At 42.7% G+C, this 15,516-nt stretch overlaps 1 long non-coding RNA gene across 1 annotated transcript; it reads left to right on the top strand.

Moving 5' to 3' along the window:
* The first annotated feature begins 3,540 nt into the window (after positions 1 to 3,540).
* On the top strand, positions 3,541 to 15,080 carry LOC126994649 (uncharacterized). Its single transcript, XR_007749376.1, has 3 exons — positions 3,541 to 3,858; positions 13,742 to 14,021; positions 14,858 to 15,080. It is a non-coding gene; the product is annotated as an uncharacterized LOC126994649 (long non-coding RNA).
* The last annotated feature ends 436 nt before the right edge of the window (positions 15,081 to 15,516 follow it).

Raw genomic sequence — 15,516 nt, 5'->3', positions numbered from 1 at the left:
AGGTTGAATGACACTGTGAGGGTTCAGGCACTGTGAGGTTGACAGACACTGTGAGGTTGAATGACACTGTGAGGGTTCAGACACTGTGAGGTTGACAGACACTGTGAGGTTGAATGACACTGTGAGGGTTCAGACACTGTGAGGTTGACAGACACTGTGAGGTTGAATGACACTGTGAGGGTTCAGACACTGTGAGGTTGACAGACACTGTGAGGTTGAATGACACTGTGAGGGTTCAGACACTGTGAGGTTGACAGACACTGTGAGGTTGAATGACACTGTGAGGGCTCAGACACTGTGAGGTTGAATGACACGATAAATAGAAGATTACTGAACATATCTCAGCACTAAAACAACCCTACACAACATAATAAGGACCGGTACAGCCTTAACATATGGAGAAATGTATCCGGTAGTGAGGAATGGCAACACCCTACAGCTTCCATACTTCCAAAATTAAGCTCGAAGAGGCAATAACTGTATGATAAACAGAACACACAGTATGATAATCAGAACGTTGATTAACATATCTCATCACCAAAACAAACATTAGCAACACTAGCATGGCCGGTAAAGCCTCAGAACGTGGAGAAATAATATGACAACTACTCGATCGACCGTCAGCTGGCGACCCCAATGACCCGTAACTCGCACCACGTAACACAGTGATAGACAGCTTCAGGGGCTCATAAACTAGTACAAAACTCGTCCATTACAATACCTAGGCTTTCATTTAGCATAGAAAGACACCGGGAATACTTAAATCTGATAGCGACTGCCATCAGCTGGCGACCTCAATGACCCCAAAACTAGGTCACTTAACTCAATGATAGACGGCTTCAGGGGCTCCCACACTGGTACAAAACACGTCTGTTGCAATACCTAGGCTTTGTTTAGCATAGAAAGACATATTGAAGCGTCAAATGCTCATATACACACATAAGGAAAAAATGGTCAACTTGTGGGAAACGGCAACACCTCCTACCATGTATACAGGCTTATACCGTGCTTTGTTATCACGCAGCGTGGCTAACAGTGTACTAGTGAAGATATTTGACCACTGCAATACTGAAGAACAACAACACAATGATCGGTATTGCCTAAAAGCAGGATTAAATATATCGGCTTATGGCACCTCACGCGGCAAAAAGGAAATTATTCAACAAGACTTTGGGCCCACGGCAACACCTCCCATCACATATACAGGCTTGTACGGGGCTTTGCTATCCCTCAGTGTGCTTAACAACAGACTGAACAAGATAACTAACCACTTTGATATGCAGGAACAACACTGCAATAACCGCTATGGCCTAAAAATAGGGTTAAATATATCCTCACATGGCACCCTCACGCCGCAACACACGATTCGTACCCAAAATATGCAAGTCGACTCGGCCAAACGGCAACACTTTTCAACACAGGTAACGCTCTCACAGGCCTACGAGGGCGTATATACCTGCACAGTGCGGGGAATATTACATAACTAAGCCTATTGTACCAGGAAGACATGGACAAAACACACTAGAGTCCCCGCCATGGCCTGAAAAAGGGAGAAATATACCCTTGGACGGCACCCTCCACATTTTTTCAATCAACCAGGCAGAATGAATGGCACCTGGCCGCATCGGGCGTAAAGCCACTCCCGGTGAGGCCTATACTGGATTCTAGGGGTGCTGTAGGCCTATAAATCAACCTCAATATAACTCCTGTCGCCTCAATACGCGATAATGGAAACTTAAACATTCCAAAAATTACATCGGGGTTGCGTTTTGGGGTTGACCTTTTGACCTTGAGACCCGGAGGAAAAGGAGGAGTTACGTTATCAAGGGAGGGAAAATTAACATAGGAGTGTTTCTACGGCTATATTGAGTCTATATCTATGTATCTATTTACCTATCTGTATGTCTATCTGTCTAACTACCACTGCAATGACCTCTTTCTATCTATTGACCATTTCTTGTGTATTTGCCCGTCTGTCTGTCTGTCTATCTGTCTATCTATCTACTTATCTATATCCGTTTATCTGTTTGTCTATTTATCTATATCTCTGCCTATATATCTATCTATCCCTGTGCAATAACCTCAGTATCTATTGGTTTATTATCTGTTATCATGCAATAACCTGTGTAAATCTATCTGTCTGTCTAGCTATTTATATATTCTCTTCATTCTGCCCTCTCCTCCTACTCCTCCTCCTCCTCCTTGTTTCATCTTTTCTTTTTATCTCCATCTCTCCCTCTATCTTCTCTTATTGTTTCCTCCTCCTCCTCCTCGTTTCATTTTTTCTTTTTATCTCCATCTCTCCCTCTACCTTCTCTTATTATTTCCTCCTCCTCCTCCTCCTCCTTTCATCTTTTCTTTTTATCTCCATCTCTCTCTCTATCTTCTCTTATTGTTTCCTCCTCCTCCATCTCCTCTCATCTTGTCTTTCTTCTCTTTCTCTTTTCCTCTTTTCTTCCTCCTCCAATCCTCCTCTTCCTCCTCCTTCTCCTAGCTCATACATGTCTTTTGTTCAATATATACTTTCTCCTTCTATCTGGGTATATGCTAATTGTACCACTACTACTACTACTACTGAAATGCCTGAATTTTTCTCTTTACTATACTCCCACACGACCACTGCGTGTAACGAAACACACGAGAAATTAATCCAGACAAGGGAAGTTTTGCCGGCGCCGGGGATCGAACCCGCGACCAGCGTAACGGGAGAGCCGCTCCTTTACCAGTCGGCTAAGTGGGTTATGGGAGGCTCGCCCATCAGGCAAGTCGTGTCACTACACTACTACTACTACTACTACTACTAATGATAATAATATTATTAATAATAATAATGGATATGAAACATTGCTTGACTGTTTTGCACGTTCTATTTTGCTTTATTTAATTGGACAGCAGATAAAGACATGGTAAATACAACCAGGTAAACACACACACACACACACACACACAGATTGAAGGAGATGGACTTGACGACACTGGAACAAAGAAGGGAGAGAGGAGATGTGATCACGCTGTATAAGTTGGTAAATAAGTTTGATGAGGTGGATAGAGATGATCTCTTCTCAACTGTGAGAACACAGGGGCTGAGAGGACATGGAAAGAAACTTAATAAAGGAACCTGTTTGTGACTTGAAAAAGTAGGTTATAGTTTTCCACACAGAAGTGTTAACACATGGAACAGCTTGCAGGAAGAGGTGGTGGAGGCGAGCAGTGTCCACCTAATGAAGGAAAGGCTGGATGAATGTATTTATGGAGACGGGACTATTAGAGCTTAGCTCGGGCCACCTAGACTACAAATAGCTAAATACACACACACACACACACACACACACTTGTGAAAGCAGTGTAGCGGTACAGCGGTACAGTACCTATAATTTTTTATATATATAGCCACGGACGCTAAACATATAGCTGCACCTTCCACCACCACACAACACCCAGCCGCACGTGCCCCAATAATGAGATTCCCTTGTAGTTATGACTGAAATCGTTATTCTGTTTTGGTAATGGTGGAGAGGGAGGAAGGGAGACCCGAGCCCCAGACCAAGGCCGAGTAGTGCCTGGCGGGGCGTGTTGACGTGTGTGTGTGTGTGTGTGTGTTGGTGAGCAGCGTTCATTGCAAGGTGTGTTCCTCCATATTTACCGCATAAAATGAAGACAAAGATTCTTGTGTTGCCCTGTAATGTGTTGTTCTATGGCTGTGTTGTTGTCAGTGCTAAGAGGCTGGGGGAGGGAGAGGCTTAGTGAAGCAGACTATGGTGATGCCAAGGTTATTTACTTTGTTGAATCTCGTCGACTACGGACACAGCTGAGGTGGACCTCCGCTGCTTCCCACTGGCTCCTCTCCTCTTGCTGAAGGTTTGTAGAAAAGATATATGAAGAGATAGTGATGTTTCATAAAGTAGATTATGAGATACTGGCACGGACCTAAAACGAATCTTTACCAAGACGATTTCCGTTGCCACTTGGATAACCTGGCGCTGGTGGCTGGTCAGGTACTGTTGACAGCCACTTGTCCAGGTGGTACTTGAAGGTGTCGGGTGCTACTGCAGTCAGGTTCCTTATGCTGGGAGGCACTGCATTGAATAGGCGTGCTCCAGTGTGGGTGAAGCTGTTGTGCACGATGGTTTTCACTTGAGGACTCTCTTGCCTCGCATTCATCTTCTGCCTCTCCGACTCAGGTTGCCTCTGGGGATGATTTGAGAATGTCTATTCGGGAGGAAATAGTAGAGATGGACGAGAGAAGAAATAGGAAAGAATCAGTCATATTCAGGGGTGTAAAGGTCGAGTCTAATGAAGATGCAAGGACTAGCATTGCAAACATCACTCGCTATCTTCTGAATACCACTCCATCTGTGTCTGATTTATTTTGTATTGATAGAATCAAGGGTCTTTACAGAGTTAAAATTGCCGATGATGACTCGCGTAGGAAGCTAGTGATGGAAGCAAAAAATCTTAGAAACAACCACGAGTTCAATGGCATTTATGTTAATAGGGATTTAACATTCAAACAAAGAAAAGAAATGTATGAGAGGCGACAAAGGAACAGGCTAGCTGGTGCCTCAGCTCAGCCTGTAGCCCAGCCTGCCAGTTCTGATTCTCTTGGCTCAACTGCCCCTTTACTACCCAACTAAATGTTAGTTTGTGTAATGTAAATAGTCTTATCAATAAGGTTGCATTTGTTAAGCACTTCTTATTTTCAAATAATGCACATGTATTAGGGGTTACTGAGACTTGGTTAATTAGTACTATTCCAGATGCTGCAGTTTCAATTACTAATTATAACTTATTCAGAAATGACGTTTCTGGTTCAGTTCATAAACATGGAGTTGGCATTTATGTACATAATTCTTACAGATGTCTCAACATGAACATCAAAATACCTAACGTCTGCTCAGTCTTTCTTCCAGATTACAAAATATTTATTGTAGTTGTTTATAGACCTCCCTCTTACTCTCTTCAAGACAATAATAAACTCATAGATTTTCTAACAGATTTTTGTACTAACAGGGAAGTAATAGTGATTGGTGATTTTAACCTTCCTTCTATCTCTTGGTTACTAGGCGGTGTAAATAATGTAACTGCTAATACTGATAAACTTTTTCTAGACTGTTTCACCTCATTAGGCCTCACTCAGTGGATTGATGAGCCAACAAACATCAGGGCAGGCAATACTTTAGATCTATTTCTCACTACTGAAACTGATCGAGTAGTCTCCTCTAATGTATTTCCCCCATTTCCCAACTGTGATCACTGTGTTATACTTTGTGGCTATATTTTCCAGTACAAACCTGTGAAGTCAAATGTCAGCTGCATCCCTTTCTGGCCTAAAGCCAATTTTAAGCAAATTAATCAATTCTTGTCCACTGTAGACTGGGACTTTGAATTCCAGAATATGAACTCTAATGATTCATACAATAAATTTTTGTCCTATATAAACTATCTTGGAAGAACATGTGCTCCACAAAAAACTCTTCGCTCCTCATCAAGTGCCCCTTACAAACCATGGGAATACAAACCTCCTAGAGCTCTTATAAACATCCGAAAGAATAGTTGGAACCATTACAAACAGATGAGAGCAGTACATGCTAGAAACTCTGTACTTGCTTTTGAAGCTTTGCAAACATTTCTGGATGTAAATTACCAGTACAGGAACTATTCCACTCAGAAACAGATTTCTTATGAGGAGGACATCCTTAATAATTACTCAGTTAAGCCCAAATTATTTCACTCGTACATACGCGGGAAAAAAGTAGGCTGTCCTTCCGTTGGTCCTCTCGGTGATGCAGAAAACTTAGTATCCGACCCTAAAGAGATGGCTCAGCTCTTAGGTGGTGCTTTTTCCTCAGTGTTTACCATACCCTCTGGTCTTCCACAGTCACCACACCAAGTACATGATGGCTCCTTTCACCAGATACACTTCACAGTTCATGATGTTGCTAGGGAACTCGGTGCTATTAACCCTTCCACTGCAATGGGACCTGACTCTGTTCATCCAGTATTACTAAAACATTGCTCCACTAATTTAGCATATCCTCTGTTTAAAATATTCGTTTCATCTATAAATTTGGGAGATTCCTGAAATTTGGAAAAATCTTCAGTAGTACCTATTTTCAAGAAAGGTAAACGAAGTGATCCTCTTAACTATCGCCCAGTAAGCCTCACTTCTGTTAGCTGTAAAATTTTAGAGAGAATAATTGTTGCTGCACTGCATAATTATTTGGAAGCCAATTCAATACTGAATGTCAACCAGTTTGGTTTTCGCTCTGGCAAGTCTGTGGAGGATCAGCTCTTACTTACGTATGATGCAGTCTCTGAGTGGATGGACACGGGCAATATGGTTGATCTTATTCTCTTTGATTTTTCAAAAGCCTTCGACACTGTTAATCACCAGATTCTATTTACTAAACTTAATTCAGTGGGCATTAATGGTGCTATTCTATCTTGGATCAAGACATTTCTATCCCATAGGACTATGGAAGTTGTAGTGGGCGGACAGATCAGTTCTTCATTTCCAGTAATTAGCGGTGTGCCACAGGGTTCTGTGTTAGGTCCTACTCTTTTCCTTATTTACATAAATCACATCTCCAATACTTTAGTATCAAACATAAAATTATTTGCTGATGATCTTAAACTTTATCTTCTGATAAAGCCTCAGAGCCTTAATACAGTGTTGGAGGGCATTAGTATTGTCCAAAGAGATATTGATTCTTTAATTAAAGTTGCAGAATCTTGGGACTTAAAGATTAATACTGACAAAACTAAACTCATGAGCTTTGGCACCGACCTCCGTCAGTCTTATGATTTGGGCCCGTATTCATTTTATACTGTTAAAGGCAATCCCCTAAGTTTCAGTTTTGCTGCAGTAGATCTTGGCATAACCACTGATCCGTCATTAAGATTCCATCACCATATCCAATCTGTAGTGTCAAAGGCTGCTGGTTTGTCATATTCCTTTCTTAAGTCAACCTTGTGTCGCTCACCTTCCTTTATGGTTAAACTATTCATTACACATGTACGTCCACTTCTTGAATTTGCATCCCCAGTATGGAACACAGGTTATATTACTGACTTATCTCTTCTAGAATCAGTTCAGTGTCGATGGACTAAGCTTATCACAGGTTGTGAGACTATGTCTTATGATCAGCGACTTAAAACTTTAGATCTTTACTCTGTGAAAGGAAGACTATTGCGTGCAGATATTATTAAATGTTGGAAGATCTTCAATGGTATGTCAGCTATATCACCTACAGATCTATTCACCATGGCACCAACAAGGGATATTACTAGAGGGCACAAGTTCAAAATTTTTGTTCCTCACAGCACTTGCGAAGCCAGACATAGATTTTTCTCAGTTCGTGTGGTGAGGCTGTGGAACTCACTCCCCCCAGAGGTAGCAGAGTCAACCAACCTAAACTCTTTCAAGAAGGGACTTGCTGAGTTCCTGGGAGACACTTTATTTCATTACTGAGCTCAATCTACTTATTAACATTCTAAACAGGCTTTTAGCACACTTTCCAGTCTTATCTTTCTTTGTCTTGGATTTCTGTTGTTCTCTAATACACAAGACTGGCGTGCTAGCCACTGTGGGGTTCCCTCCAAGGGAGCCCAACCAGGTAAGAACCAGGTAAGTCTCCACGGCTGTGTGATACTGTTCGGGCAGGCAGGGAGGGGGCGGCCTGGTTCTCAGCGTTACCTTGGAGACTGGCTATTACCTTCTTTCTTCTTCTCCTCCTCTCCTTCGTGCCTGTGTCAATGGCTTATTCTGTCTTTATCACGTGTTAGTCTCCACGGGTGTGTGATACTGTCATTGTTGGCAGGCCGGGGAGGGAGGGAGGCTTGTTCTCAGCACTGCCTTGGGGACTGTTTACCTTTTACCTTCTTCTTTCTTCTTCTCCTATCTGGCAAGGCTTTCCTAGGAGTTGTGGGCATATCCAGGCTTGACCCTGGTGGTGGTGTGACCCTTCTGCACCGTAAACCTGAAGAAACACTCATTAGAGCACGCCTGACCCCCCTTTGACCTTTAGAAACAGCTGATGTGAGAACCAAAAGTGTCTTATGATACCGACCTCACCTTCAATCCAAGGTCTCACAAATAGACAAAAGAGGCTCAATTCTAATTTCTTACACAAGGCCACAGATGGGTGGGGGTGTTTGTCTAGTATTACACCCGGTGCACCCAATGCCCAGTCTGGTTTGAAGTGTAAGACTTTTCCACCCCTCAACTCTTCCCAAAGGCCAATAAGGAGATAAATCAGATTCTAATGAGTGTTATTGTAGGTTCATGGAACAGAGGAAGGGTCACACCACCACCAGGGTCATGAAGCTACTCTTGAAAACTCCCACAACTCCTATGAAAGCCTTGTCAAATGTGTGCACTTGGACGATGAAGTGCTTAAGAACATGACCACTGTCTTTAGGGTGTTTCACGGGGGTGGTGCAAGGGCTACAGATGGGGTGTTTGTCTAGTATTACACCCGGTGCCCCCATGGCCAGGCCTAACAATACTTGCTATGATTTTGTTATGGGTCACTCAAAATAGGTGAATACTCTGAGCCTTGCCGTGCCTTCTCAACACTGGCCTGTGACGTCTGGTGTGTGTAATTCCCTGCCAGATTAATATTTAGGAAGTTATTGGGACTGTGTAGATTACCTTTGGTCACACCACTGCCAGTGATAACAATGGTGAAGCATATTTCATATTTATCCTAAACAAATAACCTTAACAAATCTAACCTGATCAAACCCAACTATGGATAATGTTGAAGTGAGGGCAGCCACCTCTAGCAAAGTTAATACAACATGGATTCTTTTGTCATCCCTGAATGCAGTACAATAACAAATGACCTCCGGAAAATAGAAAGGGGGTGACGCCCCCCGCTAGGTAGGTTATGTAAGGTTGAATTAGGTTAGGTTGGTTTGAACTAGTTGGGCAAGCGGTGTCGGCTGACGGAAATACCCAGCGTGGGATTTAATGATTTTATTTAGTGATTTCTGGAGAAAAAAAACAATGAAGAGAATTGTATTTTGTTCAGAAACAAGCAGTCGGTGTCTCAACATTATTAGGCTGCCCTCTCCTCAATAGTCCCCCTGACTGTTTCCGTCCTAACTTGCTTCACCCCCTGCCCAAAATGCAGTGTGTCAGGCTGTGTTCATTAACCTCTAACACAACTATTGAATTTTCTTTAGTTTTCCAAAAGTTATTATTTGCTGCCCTGGTCTTGGTCTTGGTTCGGGAGGTAGTTGTCCCTTTCGGATCCAACTACAGCCTTCATAACGGCCTACTCCCTCGGGGCCAACTCCCTGAAAATCCAAAAATAAAATATAACCGTCTGAAAGAGCCCGTAGAGGCACAGATGGGGACATCTACAGGAGTCCACCCTATCCGGTGCGCTCCGCAAAGGCTCTCTCTAGGAATGCCTTAACCCCTTCTATTGTTCTTCTGGTCATTGTCTGCAGTGTACTCAGACCTAGCAAGAATTCTATCACCCTTTCTACATCCCCCTCTAGCATCCTGTTCCATACTTCTGTTCCTAATTCCTGTGTTATTATTTCTACCAAACTCTGCCTAACCCTATCATACCTAGGACACTCTAGTAGCATATGTTCCACTGTCTCGTCAACCCCCCCTTCACACATACGGCATACCTTGCTTCCCCCATTTGCCCACCTATATGTCCTATTATTCACCTCTAAGGATTTAGTCCTGGCCTTGAAGAGCAACACACACCCCGGCTACCATTGTAGAAGGCTTCACACTTGGGTTTGGCCTTCAACTTGTACCATTCTAGAGAACTCTTTGCCCCCACCCTTTGGCTCCAGTCTATCTTGCCCCTCTCCTGAACTCTGTCATTCACTGTACGCTTCACTTCCTTCACCTCCCCCCCTAGCGTCATCTCCGAGAGTGTGAAGCCCTCCAGCCCACATCTCTTGTCCCAGCGTATGCTAGACTTGTTCCACTTCGTCCCCTGTCCCGCCCACTCATATACCTTGCGCGCCCATCTATTCTCACTCATCTTTCTTAGCCTGACTTTGTACCCTAAAACTGCTTTACCTATTCTTTCCTCAAAGGTGCTCCAGCCTACTTCCCCTCGCACTGCATCTACCGCCGCATACCTACTGGCACCCAGAGCCAGCCTGCCTACTCTGTTCTGTACTACCTCCAGCTTATCTAGCTCCTTGACTGTCCACCTCATGCATTCTAGGCCACACATGAGGCCTGGTACTGCCATGCCCTTCCATATCCCCCTAACTACCTCATACCTGTTAGCTCTACATCTAGCCACACTTCCTAGCCTTCCTACCCACTGATTTGCCCTAGAAATTCTATTCTGTTTGGTCCTATCGGTTCCATTCTCGTCAACTATGATCCCTAGGTACTTGTATGAACTTGTACGGCCTATGTTCATCTCTCCTAGCGCCCAGGTCCTTCCCTCGTCCGTAGCCTCAGCATTTACTACTACTACCTGACTCTTCTCACTACTAAACTTCATATCAAAGTCCCTCCCATACTGTGCTACTACATCCAACATTTGTTGTAATTCCTCACTATTCTCATTCGCACTCATGAGCACAATGTCATCTGCATGCATGAGACATCCTAGCCGTTCACTCCCCACCCTTATCCCATACCCCGATGCCCTCAACCACTCTGCCAGCTCCTCTGTGTACAGCCCAAACAGTAGCGGGGGCAGCACACACCCTTGCCTAACCCCTCTATGACTGTTGACCCACCCTGTCTCTATATCCCCTAGGTTGTATACTGCCCGTGTGTTCTCATACATACTATCTATTATCCCTACTACCCTCTCACTCACTCCTATTCTAGTCAACAATCGACTTAACAAACCCCTATTTACCCTATCATACGCTTTTTCTATGTCAAGGAAAGCAAGGTATACCTTGTTAACTACAAACATGTTGTCCTCCCCCTTCTGTCCTTACCAAAACCATTCTGTTCCTCCCCCATTACCCTGTTTCTTTCACAGCATTTACTCATCCTATCACTAAGTAGACCACTGAAAATCTTTCCTATTGTGTCTGTGACAGCTGTGGGCCTGTAGTTTTTTAACTCTTTCCTACTCTTGTGCCCCCTTTGTGTAGCAGAGTCACCCTACCTTCGTTCCACTTCCCCGGTACTTTTCCCTCTAACCAAATCTTTCTAAACAGCCTATACAGCCCCTCTATTACACCTGGCCCTCCTTTTATAGAATTCATTAGGAATCCCATCCCTCCCTGTTGCTTTCCTAGCCTTGAGTGTCTTTACATATTCCCTGATCTCTTCCCTACTGAAGCAGTCCCCCATATCCTCAAATATTTTCCTGCTAGATTCCAAGTGCACCTCCCCTAACTCTGCAGGCTCACTCACCCCCGCTATCTCCTCCCAGAAGTTTTTGATTTCCTTTATTATTTCTTCTTCCCCTTTCACTACTCTGTTTCCCGCTACTATTTCTTCTACGTTGGGCTGTTACCTATTTTCCTCCCCCCTCAGGAAGGCATACCAGTCTCTTCCCCCCTCCTCTCCCTTCTCCCTGAGTTCCTCTACTGTCTCCCTCTCAGTCTCTGCCCTCGCCTTCCTAATGAGTTGCTTTACCTCCCTTTGCTTGTTCCTATACTGCTGCCTCGTGTTTTCATATTCTACTCTACCTGCATCACCGTTTGTTTCCTTCCTCAGTCTCCTGGTTCTCTTATTCAGCTCCTTTCTCTCTTTCCTTGCCTTTTCAACGTCTTCGTTCCACCACCTCTTTCCCTGTTTCCTACCTCTTCCTATCTCTAGTATTCCTAACCTCCTCTTGGCTGTCTCATTTACTGTCCTCCACATCCTGTCATTCGTTTCATCCACACTACCATCCGCTCCCCATTCTACACATGTTAGGTCTCTTCTGAAGGCCTCCCAGTCACCCCCTCTCATGTTCCAGTGGCAATCTTTATTCCTGTTTCCCCCTCCTCCCTCTGGCCCTGCCTAACACATTTTAAGACCATCATATTGTGGTCACTTACTATATTTGTGAGCCCCTCCTCGTCTATCCACATATCCCTAACCATCCTCCTAGCCTTCTCGTTAACAAGGATATAATCTATAGCTGACTCCCTTCCCCTTTCTGCCCAGGCTACCCTTCCCTCCGCTATGGTTAAATTTAATATTTCTGAGTCATGCTCCTCCACAAACTCTAATAACAAAGTCCCATTTCTGTTTATCTCCTCTCCTAGGATACCAATATGTCCATTCATGTCTCCCATGGCAATTACTTGCTCCTGTCTATTTTCTGCTATTACCCTCCCTACCCTCTCATACTTCCTTTCCTTCTCTACCCTTGCACCCGTCCCTTCCACTGTCATGTAGCACACTACTATGATTAGGTGCTCCAACCTACCCTTGTCCCTGTACCCTATTCTCACTGCTTGATTATCCTCGCTTGCCTCACTGTTACCCACATCTAGTTCCTCAAAAGTTAAGCCCGAGTCCTGTTTTATAAATAAACCTACTCCCCCACCTTTCCTTGGGTTTGTACTCCTTCCCTTGGCTATAAAATTGTAGTCCCCTGACCTGACTTCTAGTCTTTCCCTCAGCTGGGTCTCGGTAGCCCCCACCACATGGAAGTCCCACTCCCTCAATTCCTTAGCCATGTCCTCTAACTTCCCTACTCCCCGTCCCCTAACATTTAGGCATCCCAGACGCCTCCCATGCTCCCTTGCCTCCCTCCCCTTCTGTCCCTGCCCTACACTGCTATGGTTTTTGTTCCCCCTAGGAACTGCACTCAGAGATCTAAAGGCAACAGTGTCAGTATTAAATTTTCTCAAAATAATTGCCATAAATGAAATATTATTCAAAATTGTGGTAATATTCCATGAGTTGAGCCGTCTCGCTGCAAGGGACACCTTTTTGCAGTGTGAAGCAGCTGCCTCGTGCACACTCAACACACGGCCGCGCTTCTCTCTGTTGGAAGTCACTTGTTCGTTATATATTAGTACTGTGAAATGTGGTCTGAGGGGCATGTGTCGAGCACAGGCCAGGCTATGTTAGGTTAGTTGTAGTTGGATTCGGTCAGGTTAGATTGCTTGATTGTCCATGATAAATAAATAAATATTGTCTGGGAGCATATATTGAGGTATTTATTTCCTCATATTGAATTTTGGCAACAGAGCACAGGCCAGGCTATGTTAGGATTCGGTCAGGTTAGATTGCTTGATTGTCCACGGTAAATAAATATTGTCTGGGGGATATATTGAGGTATATATTTCCTCTTATTGAATTTTGGCAGCAGAGCACAGACCAGGCTATGTTTAGTTAGTTTAATTGTTTATGATAAAGAAATAAATATTATCTTGGGGGGATATGCTGTATTGAGGCATGGGCCAGGTTTAGGTTAGGTAGAGCCAGCTTAGGTTAGGTTAGTTTAATGATAAAGAAATAAATATTATCTTGGGGGGATATGCTGTATTGAGGCATGGGCCAGGTTTAGGTTAGGTAGAGCCAGCTTAGGCTAGGTTAGTTTAATTGTTTATGATAAAGAAATAAATATTATCTTGCATGGGATATACTGTATCGAGGTAAGTTATGTTAGGTTAGGTTAAGTCAGGTTAGATTAATTAGTTGTTCATGATTAATACATTGCTAGCTTGTCGCTGCATTGTTTGTTGTTGTCTCAGGTGGTCGTCGGCCCGGTGGGTGTACTTCTGTAATTTTACTAATTATTATAAGGTAATGATTGATTGATTGATTGATAGTTTATTGTTGCAGGGAAACAACAAAGGAGAAGGGAGGAACATGCCATCCCAACCCCCAGGCAGTACAGAGTGTGATTATACAACTAGTAATACATGTGGAGGCAGTACCAAGAAACGATAAAGACACAATGGCAGGAATGAATGCACAACAAGGGAGGGGGGCGGTACCTGCCGGCCTCCCCCTGGGCAATGATGATGTGCTGTCCGTGGCAGTGTTCACCCACGAGGCGCCCCAGCTGGTGATGCTGTGCCGGGTGTGTTGTTCCCTGAGCAGTAATTATGCTGTGCTCCAGGTTAGCTGAGCCTATAGAATGTACTCTAATGCTTTATTGCTTGTTTTTGTTACCAAGGTATGTTTAGCTGATGTACTGTAACATTTTGGGGCTGTTTTATTATCAAGGTATATTTAGGCGAGGTTATAGAATGTACTCAATACTTTATGGGTTGTTTTTTATCAAGGTATATTTAGGCGTTGTATATACTGTTTTATTATCAATGTATATTTTTTTGATGTTTTTATCAAGGTTTACTTAGTGAGGTTATAGAATGTACAGTAATCTTTTAGGGGTCTTTTTTTATCAAGGTGTTTTGTTGGGCCTGTTTTTTATCAAGGTTTACTTAGTGAGGTTATAGAATGTACAGTAATCTTTTATGGGGCTTTTTTTTATCAAGGTGTATTTTTGGGCCTGTTTTTTATCAAGGTTTACTTAGTGAGGTTATAGAATGTACAGTAATCTTTTATGGGGCTGTTTTTATCAAGGTTTACTTAGTGAGGTTATAGAATGTACAGTAATCTTTTATGGGGCTGTTTTTATCAAGGTGTTTTGTTGGGCCTGTTTTTATCAAGGTTGACTTAGGTGATCATAAAATGTACAGTATTTTTTTATGGGGCTGTTTTTTTTATCAAGGTATATTTAAGTGAGGTTATAGAATGTACTATTTTCTTGGGGGGGGCTTTTTTATCAAGAATATTTAGGTTGTTATGAAATATACTCTAATATTCAAGGGGCAGTTTTTTACCAAGGTATATTTAGGTCTGGTTAGATTAGTTAGTATTTATTTTATTTTAGGTTGTTAGGTAAGTTAAGGTTATTTATTTATTTGTTTATATTTTTTCTGTGGTTTCCAGCACTGGCGGCAGTGCTTCCAGACAGTGGCGTATATAGATCCATGGAGAGGGGGGGGCCACAGTCACCCGGCCCATAGGAATAAATCTAGGATTTTTCAATGTGTGAGCAGCGACCAAAACGAGCCCTAGAGTTGGGGGTTTGGTGAATATTTTTTAAAATGAACCATTTTAAGGGTTACTTTGTAGTCTCAAGATCGGTATATTGCACAATTAATATATATTAATGGTAAACCAATTTAAAGAAGCTTACGTATACCTATACATACCGGGTAAAATAAGAATTACAGTTTTTGAACAATTTGTATTTGGGGAAACAAAAAAAAAATATATATATATATATATATATATATATATATATATATATATATATATATATATATATATATATATATATATATATATATATATATATGACACACAACTGTCTTCTTCCTCTACCCTAGACATCCTAGGACTGTCCTTCACTAAAATCTCAATTGAAACTTCATATTATATCCTGATGAGATTATATTAAGTTTCCAGTTGCTAAATCAGCTCATATATAAAACTAAATTTCACCTGATTAAGGAATTGAGAGAGAGAGAGAGAGAGAGAGAGAGAGAGAGAGAGAGAGAGAGAGAGAGAGAGAGAGAGAGAGAGAGACGTTTCCAATATTTAAC

Source organism: Eriocheir sinensis, unplaced genomic scaffold (assembly GCF_024679095.1).
Source record: "Eriocheir sinensis breed Jianghai 21 unplaced genomic scaffold, ASM2467909v1 Scaffold842, whole genome shotgun sequence".
Classification (NCBI taxonomy): domain Eukaryota; kingdom Metazoa; phylum Arthropoda; class Malacostraca; order Decapoda; family Varunidae; genus Eriocheir; species Eriocheir sinensis.
The sequence above is the reverse complement of the archived record's forward strand: the minus strand, read 5'-3'. Positions and strand labels throughout refer to the sequence as shown.